Source organism: Rhinichthys klamathensis, unplaced genomic scaffold (assembly GCF_029890125.1).
Source record: "Rhinichthys klamathensis goyatoka isolate OS25496 unplaced genomic scaffold, OSU_Roscu_1.1 h1tg000065l_1, whole genome shotgun sequence".
In the NCBI taxonomy this organism is placed as follows: domain Eukaryota; kingdom Metazoa; phylum Chordata; class Actinopteri; order Cypriniformes; family Leuciscidae; genus Rhinichthys; species Rhinichthys klamathensis.
The window spans coordinates 735,214-752,070 of record NW_026606608.1 but is presented as its reverse complement, the minus strand read 5'-3'; positions in this window follow the sequence as shown (position 1 = coordinate 752,070).

Sequence of the window (16,857 nt, the reverse complement as noted above, 5' to 3'; positions counted from 1 at the left end):
TAGAACCCAATTTTTGAGTTACATTTACTTTATTGATTATAGCAGCACCGCCCTTGACAATCATAATATTTGCAACTTTTACAATGTAATCCAAATAATTTCTTAAAAACTTTTCTTAAATCACATACAAAACTGTTTTTTTTAAAACAGACATCAAGAACCAGCCTGTGACTCTCAACAATGGTGAGAATTATAAAGCATTTTGCAGTGTATTCTGGATGCCACCAATCAAATCTCATTCATGGCTCCCATCATGCATTGCTGCATGAATAAATAATAAGCTTATGTTCAGAGGTCATCTGTTTGTCACCATTGTTGAGATTCATACGCTAATTCTTGATGTCTGTAAGTGCCTACCTGAAATACTTTTTAAGGTGTTTTTTTTTGTAATGATTTGATCATTTGGATTTAATTGAAAAGGCTAAAAAAATGCATACTCTACAATGACAGTGCTGCTATAATCCATAAGGTAAACTCAACTCTGAAATTATGCTCTCAATGAGTTCAGTGATTTAGGCTAACTATTGATTATGTTAAAACACAACCAAAACCATCATATCACCTTTTCTCTTTGTTCATCAGGCACGTATAACTCAGGTATAGCAGCCAAACAAAGAACTAAAGTTAAAGACTTAAGGGTCAAGAGCCCAACTAAAGCAAACACTGATCTCCATAATGGTAACATACCAATTACGATTTTCTCCTTCAGTGATTCTGCTCGTTAACATCAGGTGTCGTCGATAATGCTCAATTATCACTCAATTAATTACTTAATTATCTCATTAACTTTAGCACTGCTTCAGTGTTCATTTAACACTCTCTGAGTGTGGACTCATATAAACACTGAGCAGTGTTAATTTAACACTGGTGATTTTGCTGTGAAGGTTGGCCTTTTACCCCACACAGTATTGATACAAATAGCAAAAAAATGTTAAAATCTAAAATGTCACTACCGTATTTATTTACGGTAAATTTCTGGCAACAAATTTCTGCCGTTTTTTTTTTTACCGTAAATCTAACAGATTTTTTTTTTACAGTTTAGAAGAACCGCAAAAGCTGTCATGATTAAGACTTGTTCTATGCATGTGACAAATTTCACAACTTCTGACCAGAGAGAGACGCTGATGATTAGCACAATACGTGTATTAGATACAATAGAATAGGTGCCTACAACACCTGCAGTGCTTGACCCCAGACAAATACCCAGTGCACCTTTAATTAGCCATTGCACAAAAGCACTGATCCTCTTCTTCCTTGTCCATTCTGCTTTTCCAACCCTTTGACACGATCACTCCTTCCTGTCCCGTCTGACATCTGAGAGAAGAGAACAAACAGTGAGCTCAGTCCCTTTCAGCAGCATCCGGCCTGATGGACTTTAAAGAACAGGAAGACTGCTCTTTTCATGGCCAGCGCCAGCTCACATCGATAAAGACACGAGGACGACCCAAGAAGAGCGGAGAGCACAGTCCGGTCTGGGTCCTGCTGGGTTATTTCAAGTTTTAACATAAAAACGTTCATTGAGACAAACTTTAAGTTGGCTTGTGAAAGTCGGACCAGAAAGTTTGAAGAAGTTTTAAAAGCTTGAAGTTTAAATTAGTTTAAAACTTAAAGTTTGACAGACAGACAGACAGACAGATAGATAGATAGATAGATAGATAGATAGATAGATAGATAGATAGATAGATAGATAGATAGATAGATAGATAGATAGATAGATAGATAGATAGATAAACAGACAGATAGATAGATAGATAGATAGATAGATAGATAGATAGATAGATAGATAGATAGATAGATAGATAGATAGATAGATAGATAGACAGACAGATAGACAGACAGACAGACAGATAGAAAGATAGACAGATAGATAGATAGATAGATAGATAGATAGATAGATAGATAGATAGATAGATAGATAGATAGAAAGACAGATAGATAGACAGATAGAAATAAAGATAGATAGATAGATAGATAGATAGATAGATAGATAGATAGATAGATAGATAGATAGATAGATAGATAGATAGATAGACAGACAGATAGACAGACAGATAGACAGACAGATAGATATATAGATATAGATAGATCCATTTCATTCTTAACAACTTAACCGAGTAAAACTGGAGCGTTTGAGCAACCGAACACACACTCCAACCCATATTGCTCTGTGTGTCAACGCTCGCTTCATGATTCGATATGTATCGAAATCAATACTTTTGACACTAAATTGCACTTAGTTTATTTTTTCAGATGCCTTTCCAAAAAAACTACAATTAAAGACTGTATATATATATATTATATATATAAAATTCACCCCGCCAAAGTGTCTATAGGAGTGACATTGCTATACACACCACCACTGAAATACACACACATTTGTCGGATGTTAATGTCAAGCCCTGCGTGGAATAAAACAAACTGTGATTGGTTGCTCTACCAGTCAGTCAGACGTCCTCTCGGCCAATGGAGACCAGCTTCCAATCAGGGGTTTATTAGGAGAAATGCGATTACTCTTTTAACATGTCATAAGTACATGTTCCTCAGCCGTTGGTTGTGGCAGCCTGAAACACACAGGTAGCGTTACAGCAAAGGAAGTCTGTCATGCTTTGACTTAAAAAAGCTCAGAAGACCAACTATTTTAAAAACACCTCTTAAATCGCACACACACACACACACGCGGTTTGCTTTGTCCCCGGTCCCCCAGCTGGTCAGGGTCACACAGGCTCGGAGATCTTCATATCTTGCGATTAGCTTGTGTGCCTGTGAAGGAAGCCTTTGAAGCGACACCAAAGTCAGCCTCGTGTATCTCTCATCTCGGATCTTTCTTTTAACACCAGAGTAGCGACATTTCAGGCTTCGTCTCTTTGTGTGCATTATGCTTTGAATTCTTTTTAAACACTAATTTCAACATCTTCAAGGCTGTGCCAAAGCCTCATAGTTAAGATTCTTCCCTTTGACATCTTCCTTTCGAGCCAAACAACAAACGTTCAAAGGTAGCTGAGCTCTTCAAACGCAGCGGAGAGAGATGTGTGGCGTTTTGATGTTCGAGGTCATTGTCCTTTGGCATCTCTGTTGCCATCTGGTGCTTCAGAATCAAGCTCATTATGTCCTATTAATACAGGCAGATAACTTTACTTAATAAAGATAATCGGAAAGGTCTCACCCTCACAATCACACCATCGGGTTTATGAAGTAGCTCAGTTTTAGAGACTCAGAAAACAACTACATTTTGACATTCTCTGAAGAAATTGTCACTTGTGGTTTTTTTCCACGCAAAACTCACTGTCACAATGTTAGGGTTGCTAGGGCTTTGCTATATATCTATACCTATATATATACTTTTTTATAACTGAAAGAATAACCTGCACACTAACCTGTTTAATGGCCTTTTGAGAAGTTTGAGAGCACATTTTAACATCCAAAATAATTGAATTCACCTATGCGGCAGTATGAAGTTTATGATTTAAATATTTAATAACAAAGAAATCGTAATCACTTCAGATCTTTGTTGATTTCAATAGGGCTGATTTAATGTCAACCAATCCAGACTGATTGTTGTTGTTCTGAAAACTGCCCTTATGAATATGTAATTTGTGACATATTTGTCTCTATCTAGAGTAATATTGCCAAATACGTCGTCTATAAGGTGACCTATTATTATCACATGAATGAGGATACACTGAGGTCTGAACTTATTTATTTGTTTGTTTGTTTGTTTCTCTGTTGGAATATTAATTTCCATCTAGGCACCAGTAGTGCTTATTAAAAGAAAAAGAAAATCATAAACAGTCAAAATAGTCATCAGAGATAAGTATTTTGGGCTCTCAAAGCAGTGGCATCTGTGAATTTTTCTATTAAATCATAAAAAAAAGAGGAATTGCATCAGTTGATCCCATTTAGATATGAATATTAAAAGGTAAAATCATCAAGTTATTATTATTTTTTATGTTTAGATATGTAAGGCAGAAGGCCATGTGAGAGAAAAGAGACTGTATTCAGGGATTACATTTGAGATTTTTTTTTAAATAAGTAGGCCTACTAAACAATGTACATAATAATAATATATAATAATAACATAATAATCTCATAATGAGCAGACAACAAAGTCATTTTAAAGTTTAAGTTGTCTTTCCTTGCCATCGACAAATAATTTTTAATTTAATGCTTATTTAATTTAATTAATAATTGCTAAATGTAGATTGTAAATGTAAAAAACAACAACATCTTGTCACAAACCTGGTTTGGTGGGTCAGAGTCATATATTTATGACAGATAAAAATATCTATATATTTGCTGCATTCTCATTTCTGCAGTGTTTTAGTGAAAGTATAAATCTGTTTCGACTGCGATCCTCTATTTGAGGATGCCTGTTTTAAATTGTAACATATCTGATAAATATGATAATCATCCTGCACATGCTAAACATAAATCTAAATATTAGTTTGAGAGATGAGAGATGATTATGCATCAGCCAATGTTAATAAGGGTAATTAATAGAAACATTTGTAAATTTAGTACATTTTCCACACTGAGGTACAAGAAGTCTCCTTGACTAAACATTTAAAGAATGTATAAATTACTTTGGTAACACTTTACAATAAGGTTCGTTAGTTAACATTAGTTAATATATTAACTAACATCAACTAATCATGGGCAATACATTTGTTACAGTATTTACTAATCTTTGTTAATGTTAGTTAATAGTGTTTGTTCATTTTAGTTCACTCAAACTCTAGCACCTTTAGCATGCAATCTGCAAGCGATCACATCATCACCGCACGGCACGAGCTGATTGGCCTCTGCTGATCCTGCAGCCAATGAGATCGCCTGCTCAACATTTAAATGGTCTGGTTCAGTGTTCAGTGTTCACCTCCCCAGCTCCTGCCTAGATCTGCTATGGGATTTGCGTATGTCTATTATTATTGTTATTGTTTATACAGCAGATCGAAAGAGCAGCATATCTTACATGCTCACAGCAGCATGTTCGTGTATGACTTGCAATTGGCAGTAGCAAGTTCATACTTGCTCTATAGCAGCAATAATCAATAATCAGATCTAGTTCGCCAAAACCAAACAGTATCAAAAGCTTTATATGTGCATATGTTAACAAAATGTATGTTTCATTTTTTCATGATATTACACGTACATGTATTGCAGGTGGTGAGTGCGAGTACAAGTTTGTGTGTGTGCGTGTTCACCCTGCGATGGACCGGGAGCCAGACAAGCAGTTTTCAAAATGGATAAATATTTAATTTTCATGTTTTATAATCAATGTTAAGGTTACGTGACATGATTATATATGTTTGAACCAGCCGTGACGTGAGCGTATATGGCGTTTGTTCAAATCTCTAATCCTACTTATGATCAGCAGTAGCCTAGTAACCTTATCAAACACTACTAAATATTGTAAAATATTTCCTCACATTTGCGTAAATATGAATCGAGGATCAACAGTTTCATTACAAGTCAAGTCAAGTCAGCTTTATTTATACAGCGCTCTTTACACTACAGAGTGTTTCAAAGCAGCTTTACAGAGATAACAGGAAAATAATGCAACGAAGTTTGTGTCTAGAAGAAAATAGCGTCACAGTCCAGCTTAAGTAAGTTCAGTGATGGTTCATTTCTGTTGTAAAAAAGTTATTAATTTAGTTCATATATATATATATATATATATATATATATATATATATATATATATATATATATATATATATATATATATATCCGCTCTGGAGAAAACCAGCTCAGCTCAGTTCTCATATAATGCTGTCAATGCAGGAGATCAATAATATCGTTGAACATTAAATTAGTCTAGTCTAGTATAGCTCAGATGCATGAATATTAAGATCATAACATGGACTCTAAGAGGAAACTCAACAACATTCAAGGCTGCCGGAAAAAAACAATCATCTTCCCACTAGCTTTTGTCACTCAGCCCCTTCTGCATCCACATGTGAGAGCTAATTTTCCTGTTTTCGCAAGGAAGATTTTACAGTTCACAAGATCAAACGCTGGCATAAGCACTCGGTTTGTTTACACCAGCCCACCAGTGAGAGCTGAGAGCGAAACAGCTCATTTGGGGAGATTGGGGGTCTTTCTCTCTCTCTAACCATTATCATCATCCCAGGGGAACTATCACTTCCACTGCAAAGTGGTCACCCAAAGTGATTCTCCCTTTATATCCACAAAGCCTCATTCTTCTGGTGCACACGGGCCTTGCATTCCCTTCAGATCACTGTTTCTGAGCATTGATCACCCTCGCAAATCATTCCCCCTCTCTCTTGAATCTTGTTTCCGTTGCTGTGTGTAACCTTTTCACTCTACTAAAGCATAACAATACCATAATATGTTTGCATATATTGAGGAAACATGCTAAGATCACATACTGGTCTCTCTGAAAAACACTTCTACAGCGAGTTATTTCACTGTGAATGTGAGTTTCCAGGCTGGAATGTGTGTTATTGTTTTGGTCTGTGATAGTGCACGTTGTCCATTGCGCTCGTTCCTGTTGCTTGAGCTCATGGCGACCCGTGCGAGCGTCGAGTCTGTGGAGGCGGGGTGGGAGGAACAACGATCTCTGGTATTTTGAATTGGACTGCAGTTCGTATTTCGACCACTAGGTGCTTTTACATTCTTACAGACTGCACCTTAAAATTAAGTTTATTTTTCTTACCCCAATAGCAGATCATTTTTCTTGTTTCAAGCAAAAAAAAAACTCATTTCATTTTGATTCCCCCCCCCCCCCCCCCACCCCCCCCCATCAGAAAACAAGACATAATATCTTACGGCAAGTAAATGCATCTTGATTTCAGGGTTTTTAGATATTTGGACTGGAAACAAGACAGAAATCCCGAGTAAGAGAAGCCTTCTTTGGCCGTGTGAAGAGCTCGTGGTGCGAGGTGAGGAGGGTCGTGTGATCTCTGTCCAAGCCGGCGGCTCTGGATGTGGTGTTGATGGGAGTGGTTGATCAGTGCCGAGGAATCCTGCTGTTTCCCGCCTCTGATTCCCAGCCAGCAGAAGAGCTGGATGACTTCGGAGGAATGTCGGAGAAGTTTGGAACAATGTTAAACATTACCTCACACATTACAAACATAAGACAAACTCCAGTAACCCATCAAGGAGTCTGTGCTTTCCCAGACAGCAACACAGTGCCGGCCCAGATCCGGGCCTTATCCGGTACATGAGCGTGATTCAATGCGAACCAGATGTGGGCCGGATCTGGGCCGACACTGTGTTGTTGTCTGGGCATTTTCCCCCCATCTAAGACAGTTTTGTCAAATGACCTGGGGCCTCATTTATAAACGTTGCGTACGCACAAAAGAAGGCGTAAGCCGCTCTCTACGCAATAATTGGTATTTATAAAAAGCAAACTTGACGGTAAAATGTGCGGTCCTTCACGCAAGCTCTGACCCAGGCGTACGCACAAAAACGGGTGAAATGAGAAATGGCGACACCGTCGGCAGATGGAAGAAACACGTGAAAGTGTGTGAAACTGTAGACCGTTGTGTAAAATAAATGGCAATACTTCCTCTCCTAAATAACACGAAGACTTCACAAAGCAAGTATTACAATTAACAGCCAACACAAACACCCGTTTGATCGATCTGCAACAGAATTGCAAATTAACACATATTTGCAAAAAGAAAAGTGAAATATGTTCTGCAATAATATTGGCATGTTATACAATTCATCCTCATAAATAAGATGGTAAACAGAACGAAATAATGTACAAAACTGATATTCTCGCCAATGTGTCCGTCTGGCGGAGCAGATATAGCTAGATATAGCTAGATAGTCAGTCAGATAGATAGATAATTAGGGAGAGATAGATAGATAAATAGATAGATGTATTATTTGTCCACTGGGGAAAGTTGTTTTCATAGTAAAAATGTCTTTATCAGCTACGGAATCATGGTATTCATGCATATGCCTTTAGTTTGTTTTATTTTTGATAAAATAACGTATGACGTATGTCTCAACCATTCAGAAAGCTGCAAGAAATTACATTTGCGCTGAACTATTTCCCATTTCCAAGTAGATTATAACCGACATCTGTAGCTTGTCATTTCTTTTTTATTTCGGCCACAGTCCGAGGTTGTGAGGCTACAGCATACGGCGTCTGCAACCTTTTGCCACTCAAGTGCCTTTTTGGCATTAGTAGGCTAATGCCCACACTGTGCCCTCCAAACAACATTTTTTCTCCTCTTTTCCACCTCGCCAACGATAACTTCTACTTCACATTGAATGAAGTTACGTTTTTTTGATTTCCTCTCTATGTTTGCCATGATTTCGCAATCGATGAATATTAACTTTCAGGCGTTTCACGGACTATTTATGGGCAACTATGGGTGTGACATGAAGCCGCAAAAGCTGCGCTACATTTAGAATTGATTGTGATTTATTAAGGGAAAAATGCGTAGGATGTGCGTGCGCACGGTTTTATAAATCCGAATATTTCTGTGCGTACGCACGTCCTATGTTTCATCCGTACGCCACTTCTGACGCAAATCCTACGCAAAGTTTTATAAATGAGATAAATTTTTAAATAAATTAAATTTAAAATAAAATAAATTATTAATTAAATTAAGTTAAAATAAATTTTTTTTCAAAATTGAGAGTTCATTGGAGGGGTCCAAGATCACAGGACTTTCGTCGCACTTGAACCATGAATACACACAAAAACATTTTTTTTTATGGATTCGAGGAGTTTTGAAGTAACAAATTCTTCCCTCGCGGGTCAATTTGACCTCCATAGGAATGAATGTAATACGAGGAATGCTTCAGTACACACAGAAAAACCTAAAGATGCTCAGAATTCAAACTAAAAAGGCTAAAACTTTACCAAAAAGTTATTTAATAATGTATACATGTGTATCTGAATGCACACTGAAGAAAAACTGGCTTTAGGACCCAGAGGAACAGCTCATTTGCATATAGAGCTATAAGGCCATCTAGTGGCTAGACTCATGAAATATCATGTTATATTATTATTTTTCCACAAGAGGTCGGCATAGTAAGCCAATGTAAGATATTTTGAGCTGAATTAAAAGGTTTATGCATGAAATTGTGAGTTATTGTAAATTTAAGTTGAAAGAATGTGAGGAATGTGCTTACATTACCATTTATTTATTATTTATTGATCAAATCTAGTAATTTATAGGTAAATATAACAACAACAAAAAAACATGCATAAAAATTGCATTAAAAAAATGTTATCAAAATGAAATAAAACAAGCTAATTTTAGGGCTTCGGGTCATTTTGACCCGCGAGGGAAGCATGAGGGTGATTTGGGTAATTCTTTGGATGCTAAAACACTGTCTCCTATCGCTGTTTAATGTGCAGATGCAAAACAGATAAGACAGGAGAAATGAAGAGCGTAAACACATTCCCAACCTTTTTTTCTGTGAGCATGTCAAATTCTGGCTCCACCAATGGCATGAGTTTGGCGTGCGAGTAACAGTTTGACCAAGCAATGAAACAATGTCAAAGTTTTCAGATTTCAGCCCTAGTTTGTGTAGCTGACTTCAGATCTGTGCATGTGTAACGCTCCCAGGTGTCCCGTCCACAGTGCCCGTGATGGCAAACATGACCACACGAGGGCCGAGAGGGTGTTGGAAGGGTTACGAATCTCCTAATCACTGATGTTTCCCAACATACCAACAACATTGCATCTCCTTCCTCCACTATACCCTGTGCATTAATGTGTGTGTGCAGCCATGATCACATGATGGGGTATTTTGTTGTTCCTCGTATGAGGGCGTCGCAGAAGCCGTAGTGTTTAATCATCGAGGGGATGTTTGGATTTCCGTTGCACTTCACAGGGAAGAAACATGGCTGCTTCATCTTAACCCTTCAAACAAAAACCACATGTTTTTCTCTCCCACACCAACTACCAGCCCCTGTCCCCCGAACTACCCATAACCCACCCCCCCACTGCCTTTCCATGAGAAATAGAGGCCCAGATATCCAGAAACACATGTGGTTAGCCATAAAAATGTGCACATGTACTCTTCCCCTCTCGAAGCCTGTGACCCCTCAACCATGTGCCCTCGCAGAGCCGAGGAGAGAGAGATGAAGAAGACAACAACAACAACAAAAAATGAGGTCATGAAAAGAAAGACAAAAAACAATAAGAGGAAATGACTATGGACAACAATCACACAGATCTTTCATCAGATGGAAGTAAACAGACTGATTTAAACAAGGCACCGAAATCATAGGACAGTTTTCTTTCAACGTGATGTTTTCTCTTCCCGTTGTTCACGACTGTCAAACATGGATACGTGGAAGCGACAAACAATTCTGTATTATAGGAAGGCCTGACAAGTAGTTTGTTGAGGTCAATTTGTAGAGAAAGACTGCACGCCTGCGCACATATATATTCAAACGCTCATATCTATAGACTAAACACGTATCAATCAATCAATCAAAACTGACTTTAGCTGGACAATAACTTTATTCTAGAGCTGCTGTAAAGCCACACAATCTCTGTTACTGTAATCTCCTATTATCACTGTAAAGCTGCTTTGAAACGAGCTATAATGGTAAAGCGCTGTATAAATGAAGGTGACTTGGCTCGACTTACCCCAAGGTACCCTGTGAAAGAGCCTATGCCTGTGTGTGGTCTCACTCGAGGCAAACAGAGATCCCGTGATGCCTACAGTTCAGAGAGTCAAGACAATGAAGATCACTTCTGTTATTAATGTGCCATTGCAGGAACCAATAATCAGATTGGTGATTGATTGGTGCATCACAAGTTATCAGGACCTTAACCAAAGGTACGGTGGAAGAGATGCTCTGCTTTACTGAGGCTGTAGTTTCTGAACAGCTTTAACAAGTCAAGTCTTCATTTATACAGCGTTTTTACCAATATAGCTCGTTTCAAAGCAGCTTTACAGTGATAATAGGAGATTACAGTAACAAAGATTGTGTGGCTTTACAGCAGCTCTAGAATAAAGTTATTGTCCAGATAAAGTTAGTTTTGATTGATTCACTTCCGTTGCAAAGATAGTTATTAACTTAGGGGCCGCTAACACGACACCGCTCTAACTGAACACTTTTACTGTGTTCTGGCCGTTCATCCGCACAACAGCAGTGTTTGGGGCTCGAGAACGCAAACCTAGAGACACGCTCAAAGGTTAAAATCTTGTGAAAAACGTTATCATCTCCGCGTAAACTTCAAAAACGTGAATCTGTGCGAACGCTGACGGCGTGCACATGCGGATTACGTGTTCATTCAATAGGTATCGGTAACAAATCATTCTCGGTAGGTAACTTTGGGAGTATGGGATCATACATGTTTATATATACTCTTTACTTTTGACTTAAGCACTTGAGCTTTACTACTAAACTAAATTGTAGTTGAAACATATGGGCCTGTAAAGGTTTATTTAACCAGGCAAGTCACTTACGAACAAGTTCTTATATTCAACAACAGCCATGGCACAAACATACATACATACACACACATATACATTAATTTAAAACATTTACAAGTGGTGATAAAACAGTAGTTTTTAAAATGCAGAGATTGAAATAAATGACTTATAAATGACTTAATGACTAATTTCAATGATTTTGTAGCCCATTCCAATAATTTCAAACAGCAAAGACCGCACAGTTTTATTTCTCGGGATAATCAAAAGAATGTGATTAGATGATCTGGCTTAATATGTACAGCAACTCTTGCAGATATTTGGGTAATAGACCTACCGGGACCTTATGAATAACAATGCACCTGTGTATTATGCCACTCTGATTGGCTGTTCAAATTAGCGAACAGAAGAAAAAAATCAAGAGTTGCGGTATAAAGGCTGTTAATCGTATCATCTTATCTGAGCATTCAACTACGCACACATCTTTATAACAAAATGGCCGCCTGGAATGAAGAAAGTGAAGACGCACTGATTACCATGATATCTGCAGTTTCGGTTTACCTTTTTGAAGGGTGAATATCGACTAGCATTATTGTGTGGAAGAACGTATGTGCAAGTTTGCTGTTGGATGTATTCTGGCTTCAAATGAGCTTTTTTGCCCAAATGCAAGGCAACAGACGATCAGATTGTGTCACCTCGAGTTCTTTGAGGTCGGTTTGGTGAGTTATGGCCTTCAGTTTACATACTATATAGGATTACAAATTAAATTGTTGCTCCATGGACTTCCTCCTCAACCCAAGTTTTCTCCTGAAGTCTGGAAGAAAGAAACGAAGAAAGACTTGCTCAAGGGAACACTTGACTCGACAATGGCAGCCGGCACAGTCGCTTGCCTTTAAAGACTCTTCAGGTATACAGCTGACCTTTCATGATGAAAGTGCAGAAAGTGGTATTTTAACAATACCGTGATGACCTTTCAATATAAAAGACAGTATAAGAATTGGACAGAGAGAGAGAGAGAGAGAGAGAGAGAGAGAGAGAGAGAGAGAGAGAGAGAGAGAGCTGTTAACTAGCTTTTTAAACATACTTATATTAGATGTTGCTCTCATTATTCCTTTTTTTTTGTAAACAAAATTACTAATAAAAAAATTAGTTAAAAAATGTTTTGACTTTGTTAAAAAAATTAAATAAATCTTTAGGACAAAGGTCCTTAAATCCTATGGCAATAAACTATGTTAAGAAAACTGTAAGAAACTAAAAGAGAAGTGTGGCAGTGTGCTATTTTGAACTCAGCCACGAATTAACTTCACTAATGTTTATTTTGAACATGTATTAATATCTGTATATTATAAATATGTTTTGTATCATTCTAGAAATAAAGGGAGATGAAAAAAGTAAAATTTGTCAAAAAGTTAATAAGTTTTGGTTTCAGATTTTTCACATTGAGTAAAATCTTCTTAACTTAGTTAAGTAAAAGTAATTAAGAAAAAAGTAGCTTTAACTTGGTTAACCAGTTAACGTTTGAGTCATTTGTACTTAGTTGAAGTATACTATGCAATACTCAAGTTTCAAGTATACTCAAACAATTTAACACTGAAACAAGTCACGCCTTTAAAGTGTACGCTTTACTGAGAACATCTACATAAATAATACAGGAAATATTGTGTAACCAAGTAATATGGTATCAACTCGAACACAAAGATCTCAATACTTGTTACACAATAGCGGTAACATTCTTCGGATAATGTTGGAGTATGATTGTGTCATTTTGAGTAGAAAATTAACAACAGATGTCACAAAACAGCCAGTTATAAAACCAGACAACACATATAATTATAACACAGAGTAAATACAGCTGGAAAATGCAACATTATTAGTTATGTATGGCCTATTGCATGATGGGTTGAAGTTGAGTAGGTTTTACTTAATTTTATAACATTGATATTTACGCTTTAATTTCTACAAGCTTAATTTGAGTACTAATTTACCTTTTTTTTTCTCACCACAGAATCATTCAGTTATGTTATGTATGTTCAGGCATGGGGGTTTTGGATGAGTTTTAGAGGGGATATGACATAAAAGTAGCCGGCAGACCATCATGATGAACGAGGAACTACAGCTAGTGAAGACACGACATGTTCTCGAGTCAAGTCAAGTCATCCTCATTTATATAGCGCTTTTAACAATGTAGATTGTCTCAAAGCAGCTTTACAGAGATAAACTTAATATAATTTAAGGTAACAGAGATTGGTTTGGTTTTATAGCGGTTCTTGAATAATGTTATTTTCCAGCTAAAGTTAGTTTTGATTGATTCACTTCCGTCGAAATGATCATTTGTTATTAAATAAGGGGCCACTAAGACGACATTGTTCTCTCTAAACAGACTTTAAACGCGAACCTGTGATAAACCCTGATGGCGTTCACATGCGCATTAAGAATTGAGTCTATAGTTATGTGCGTTTGAATATACACTCACCTAAAGGATTATTAGGAACACCTGTTCAATTTCTCCTTAATGCAATTATCTAACCAACCAATCACATGGCAGTTGCTTCAATGCATTTAGGGGTGTGGTCCTGGTCAAGACAATCTCCTGAACTCCAAACTGAATGTCAGAATGGGAAAGAAAGGTGATTTAAGCAATTTTGAGCGTGGCATGGTTGTTGGTGCCAGACGGGCCGGTCTGAGTATTTCACAATCTGTTCAGTTACTGGGATTTTCACGCACAACCATTTCTAGGGTTTACAAAGAATGGTGTGAAAAGGGAAAAACATCCAGTATGCGGCAGTCCTGTGGGCGAAAATGCCTTGTTGATGCTAGAGGTCAGAGGAGAATGGGCCGACTGATTCAAGCTGATAGAAGAGCAACTTTGACTGAAATAACCACTCGTTACAACCGAGGTATGCAGCAAAGCATTTGTGAAGCCACAACACGCACAACCTTGAGGCGGATGGGCTACAACAGCAGAAGACCCCACCGGGTACCACTCATCTCCACTACAAATAGGAAAAAGAGGCTACAATTGGCAAGAGCTCACCAAGAGCTCACCAAAATTGGACAGTTGAAGACTGGAAAAATGTTGCCTGGTCTGATGAGTCTCGATTTCTGTTGAGACATTCAGATGGTAGAGTCAGAATTTGGCGTACATGGCGTACAACATGCCTTGTTACCACTGTGCAGGCTGGTGGTGGTGGTGTAATGGTGTGGGGGATGTTTTCTTGGCACACTTTAGGCCCCTTAGTGCCAATTGGGCATCGTTTAAATGCCAAGGCCTACCTGAGCATTGTTTCTGACCATGTCCATCCCTTTATGGCCACCATGTACCCATCCTCTGATGGCTACTTCCAGCAGGATAATGCACCATGTCACAAAGCTTGAGTCATTTCAAATTGGTTTCTTGAACATGACAATGAGTTCACTGTACTAAAATGGCCCCCACAGTCACCAGATCTCAACCCAATAGAGCATCTTTGGGATGTGGTGGAACGGGAGCTTCGTGCCCTGGATGTGCATCCCACAAATCTCCATCAACTGCAAGATGCTATCCTATCAATATGGGCCAACATTTCTAAAGAATGCTTTCAGCACCTTGTTGAATCAATGCCACATAGAATTAAGGCAGTTCTGAAGGCGAAAGGGGGTCAAACACAGTATTAGTATGGTGTTCCTAATAATCCTTTAGGTGAGTGTATTTGCGCAGGATTGTAATTCCCTACAAACCATGCCTAAACAAACTACTTGTCTTGCCTATAAATTTTGATACAGAATTTTATTTTATTTTATCACTTCGGGGTACGTGGACCGTAATTTCCACAAGGCTTTATCTGTAGAGTGGGAAAGGGATCCTCCATAGGGAGAGGCTAGTTGGCACTTCAGCACTGCGTTGCCATCGGGTCCAGGCGAATCTCCTTCGTCAGATCTGGATACGGCCTGGATCCGGCAGGCTGCGGGAAAACCTCGGGATAAACAAAGACACTAAAGTCATTGAGCGTCTGCACTTACAGAGACGCCACAGCAATGCCATGTGTTCAGCTTCATTTGATCTACATGCAGGAGCCACAACTTCTCTTTATTTAGCTCGAGTTCGGTGTTGCTGATTTCAAAATAGTCTTCATTTATACAGCGCTTTACCATTATAGCTCGTTTCAAAGCAGCTTTACAGTGATAATAGGAGATTACAGTAACAGAGATTGTGTGGCTTTACAGCAGCTCTAGAATAAAGTTATTGTCCAGCTAAAGTTAGTTTTGATTGATTCACTTCCGTTGCAAAGATCATTAGTTATTAACTTAGGGGCCGCTAACACGACACCGCTCTAACTGAAGACTTTTACTGTGTTCTGGCCGTTCATCCGCACAACAGCAGTGTTTGGGGCTCGAGAACGCAAACCTAGAGACACGCTCAAAGGTTAAAATCTTTTGAAAAACTTTATCATCTCCGCGTAAACTTCAAAAACGTGAATCTGTGCGAACGCTGACGGCCTGCTCATGCGTATTACGTGTTCAGTCTATAGATCTGAGCTTTTGAACATATATGTGCGCAGGTGTGTAGTCTTTCTTCACCAATCGACCTCAACAAATTACTTGTCAGGCCTTAAAAATTCACAAAGTACTTCATTAAAATAAAGAGAATGGGCCAGAAAATGCAAAGATTGTGAGTCGAGAAGACGGCCGATCAGACCAGAGCCGATGGGTAAAGGCTCAAAGCCGAGCAGAAGAACATGTGTGTGTGTGTGTGTGTGTGTGTGTGTAAGCATGACCTGGTGTCCGCATCTCCTGCGCCGACACACCCCGCTGTCGCTCTCAGACGCGAGATGGGGATGTGTGTGTGCCCTCGCAGGACTGCAGGCTGGCTCCACACTTCTGTCTGTGTCTCTCGCTCTTTCTCTTCGTCTTCCTGCTGCAATTCTTTGCCTTCAGAAACCATTAGTGCCCATTCAAAATAAACATCAAGGGAGCGCTTTGATGTGTCTCTTGGCAATAGCCCATGTCTCAGTCTCTGTCGCTCTCTTTTCCTTCTTTTTTCTTCCTCATTTATCCTTTAACCCTCCTCCCCCAGACACACACACACACACACACACACACACACACACACACTCTTCGGTTTCTCCCACGTTTCACAGCCGAATGTTTTTACCTGGCAAATAAATCTATCAACAGAGAGCCATTTTTTTGGCAGAGCCGGTTCTCGCTTAAGTGTAACAAAAGTGAAGTAGCACAATAGCGCTGGCCTGCCATGCGAGCTAATGTTGGCTGGGAAGTGAACTAAGGCAGCTTTAGCTGTCTCTTTCTCTCTCTTTCACACACACTGACGCTGGTTAAAGCCGCCAGAGTAGCGCTTAATGCCAATTACCACCCCACACAATGAAGTGAATGCAACAGTTAGCGAGCCGCTGGCACACACACTGCCTGATATGGTTACTCTTCTGCCTCCCACGTGCTCCGCTTTGTGCCGTGAGAAGCGAGAGAGCACTGATATCATCAATC